Source organism: Xyrauchen texanus, chromosome 35, assembly GCF_025860055.1.
Source record: "Xyrauchen texanus isolate HMW12.3.18 chromosome 35, RBS_HiC_50CHRs, whole genome shotgun sequence".
Lineage (NCBI taxonomy): Eukaryota > Metazoa > Chordata > Actinopteri > Cypriniformes > Catostomidae > Xyrauchen > Xyrauchen texanus.
In genome coordinates this window covers 40,010,090-40,014,022 of record NC_068310.1, presented here as the reverse complement: position 1 = coordinate 40,014,022, position 3,933 = coordinate 40,010,090, and the positions used below count along the sequence as shown (strand labels likewise).

The following is a 3,933-nucleotide window of genomic DNA, read 5'->3' as shown; positions in this document are numbered from 1 at the left end:
GATACAAGTTTAATCTGTAATTTCATTCTTAAGTCTTTTTTTCAGAGGAGTTCACTGGTAAGATCATCAGGGGAGACATTTTACAGCCAACACTGAACAATGGAAATATTCTCTCAGTAAACGTGTGTGTGAAAGTGTGTATGTGTGTGTTAGTGAGAGGATCAGAGAATGACAGTTTTCCTCTGTCACAGTCCAGCTGAACTCTGATTCTCTGGAGTTTCTCTTTCACTGAGACATCAGATGTTTGATCAGGTGAAATGACTGCACCATATTTACCATCATAAAACCCCACACACCAGAATCCACTCCTGGATAATATGTTCTTCTTCCTCTGAGCAGATTCTGTCATCACACCCAAAAACCAGCATGTACAGTCTCCAACCTGAACATCCCAACAGTGAATCCCTGAATTAAAACCCTCTGAACCCAAAACACACAGAGACACATCAAATCTCTCAGTATTATCAGGAAGCAGCTGTTTCTCTTCACTGAGTCTCACACTGATCAGATCATCAGACACGATGAGATTACTGTGAGCAGTGTTGGGGTCCAAAGTCACTGGAGCTGAAGAGAGAGGACAGATACACACTCAAACACACATCAAATAACACAAATGATCATTATGAATTCATTGTTGTATTCTCAACTCACTGTATTGAACATTTTCCTGCATCTTCTGTATCACAGTGAACTTCAGGTTGCTCAGATGTTTTGGGACATTGATCAGAACTCCTGAAATGTTCTCTGGATCTGCTGGTGTACACTGGGTTCTGAAAAACATTCAGGAGTCAGTCGTGTTGATTTTGGTTCAGAACCGAGAGAGGAACAGGAAACACAATACAAACCTTTCCATTGTGCTCTTCAAGTTCTGTAAAAAGAAAGAAACACAGATTATTCATCCAAACTGAATTTGCTTTTAATGTTTGAAACTGACATTTGTCTCCAGTATAATGAATATTGAAGTTGTATAAATGTTCATTGTTTCCACCTGTAGGAATGAAAGATCTTCAGCTGTCATCTGCTCCTCTATGACTCTGATTGTGTGTGAAAGAGATGAAATCTGTCTGCTCATCTTCTCAATCTTCTCCTTCATCATCTGACTCTTCTGCTCCTCTTCCTCTCTCAGTGCTGTTATTCTGGCTGCCTCTTCATCATGTAGAAACTGGTGAAGTTTCTCAAACTGCTCATTAATCTTCCTCTCTGTGTGTCAGAGCCTGAAACTGAAACAAAAGACATTTCAGAGAAAGATCTGATGGTCAAACTGTATATCAATATACACTTCCAAAAATGGGATGTTTCACACTCTTTAATTACACAGTTTAATTCAAACCTTAATATGTTCTGCAGTTTGATCCAAATTCTGTTTAAACTCCTCAAATATTCTCAGTTTCTCCTGTAAGGGTTTTAGTGCAGTTTTGAGTTTCTCCTGAAAGAAATGGACATGTTAATATAAAGAGTTCTTACTTTCCAGCCCTGTTCTCCTTTTAGATCATTATGAGTTTGACCAGAATAATCTTCATTTACTGTCTGTAATTATTTGTTCATATAGTATGAACATATAATCATAAAGTATGTATATAGTATAATCATAAAGTATGCTGCAAGTTATGCTGATTCAATAAATGTTTTGAATATAATTGATCTGACCTTATTATCGATGACAGCTTCATCTACAGGACAGAATTTGTGATTTGTGTGTGTTCTGGAATCTCGACACACCAAACACACCGGCTGTTGATCATCGAGACAGAAGAGTTTGAGTTTCTCTTCATGAAGACTGCAGACTGCTTCACATCCTGATGAAGATCTTTGACTTCTCTCCTGTAAGAAAGTCTCACACAAGTTCTTCAAATCCCGATTTAATGGAGGAATGTCCCTTGATGATCTTCTTCTGCAAACTGGACATTCTTTCGATCCTTTACGTTCCCAAAACTTCTGAATACACTCTTCACACACACTGTGACTACAGGACAGGACAACAGGATTTTTAAAAACATCACAGCACACAGGACAAGAGAAATCCTCCTCAGAAAAAGATTTAGATGCCATTTTCCAAATCCTTCTTCAAAGTTTCACTTTCAGTTTACTAATCACGTTTTAACACTCAGTATTCTGTTTTTAAATCAAAGAGTTTCACATTCACAGCAGAGCATTTCAGTAATGTGCATCCCAAATATTACTGTCCTAATCCTGATCAAATTATTCCGTGTTCTTCAGTCGAATGAGCTTCAGGTCAGACGAGATCTAAAACTGTAGATCAACAGGTGTGTCGGTCTCAGATTTCTTCCTGGTTAACAATGAATGTGGGAGGGGTTTCCTTATTCACAACAACGCCTGATGATTCTACACAAGAACAAAGAGGCTTTACTTCACAGATTCATTTATGGGACAGAATTTGTGGTTTGGTGTAAATAATATAGAATATATTAGAATACTTTTACATTTTACATTTTGAATAGAGTTGTGTAATGAGTGTTACTATGTTTATTATTATGGGGTTTATTATTATATTGGTAACACTTTAAAATACAGTTACATTTGTTAACATTACTTAACATGAACTAAAAGTCAACAATATGTTTAAAGCATTTATTAAAATACTTTAATATCTTTCTTGACTTGTCTGTTGCATTCAACACAGTGAATCACCAGATTCTCCTGTCAACACTTTCTGACCTGGGCATCACATGGGCATCACAGAAATTGCACTTGGATGGTTTGACTCATACATCACAGGCAGATCCTTTAAGGTAACCTGGAGAGGAGAGGTGTCCAAGTCACACCAGTGGTAATTTACCACTCCTCTTTTAAATCTACACTACATCACATGGACCTATCATTAAGGGGTATGGCTTCTCCCACCATTGCTACACAGATGATAAACAGCTCTACCTGTCGTTCCAGCCTGATGACGCCACCGTCTCACCTCGTAGCTCTGCCTGCCTCTTGTAGATCTCAGCCTGGATGAAGCAAATATGCCCATTTGGGGCCTGTGTGGGGCCACTGCAGGCAGAAAATGTGGGCCCGAAATGGGCAGCCCTTGTGGACCCCGGTACCAGCATGAAATGCGGGGCATGTGTGGACACCACACTATGGGATCAAAAGTGTGGGATGAGTGTGGGCTGCCAACACTAAGAAGATTGGGGCCCATTGTGGGCACATAACATGCCCACGGTATGCCCACATTTTGGGCTGGGACTGGGCTCTCCCACTGAGGGCATTTCCACCTCAGGAAGTTCCCCAAATCACCAAGAATCTTTTGAGGAACTCAAACTAGTCGACTAGTGCTGCAAATCGGCATTTGAAATATTATTATTTACATTTTGCGTAAAAAATTAATTCTACAAAGGATATGCCTAAATTTCTGAAAAAAAATATTATCAACAAATTTTTTTCAAAAGCCTTTATCTGAAGCAGATGATTTAATATCACATCAGGTCTCACATGCGTCTCACTTTCACTCGCGGTGTGCGCAGAACAATGTACTGACAAGCATAATATGGTATGTTATTCATGCTTCGTTCTTCATTATTATTAGGCCATAATTTAGATATCACTTTCCAATTGTATATTTTGTTTTGCACATAAAGTGCAGGTTAACAAAGATTTCAAAACTGAAATCAGATTTTATTTTCTGTCAAAATGACAGAAAGCATTTTTAATTATCTGTCAGTGTTTTTAAAATTAATTAAAGGACAGACACTTTTCCGTTAATGCAACCTCTGGTTATAAAATGTCGGCTAACTTTTAGTTTGTAGTAGTACCGTAGTAGTTTTGGTCAAAACTAAACAAATATCAGCTGTAAAAAAGGTCTAGCCTGGTTGAGCCAAAGCCAAAAATATTCTGTAATTTGGGCTTTACAATTAAATTCTAATTTTTTATTTTGTTCCCCTTCTATGGTCTTATCACACATGTACATTACATAATGTACCT

General features: G+C 38.0%; 1 pseudogene; it reads right to left on the bottom strand.

Annotated features, from left to right (window-relative positions):
* Positions 1-28: 28 nt before the first annotated feature.
* LOC127628605 (E3 ubiquitin-protein ligase TRIM39-like) lies at positions 29-2,135 on the bottom strand (annotated as a pseudogene).
* Positions 2,136-3,933: the final 1,798 nt, after the last annotated feature.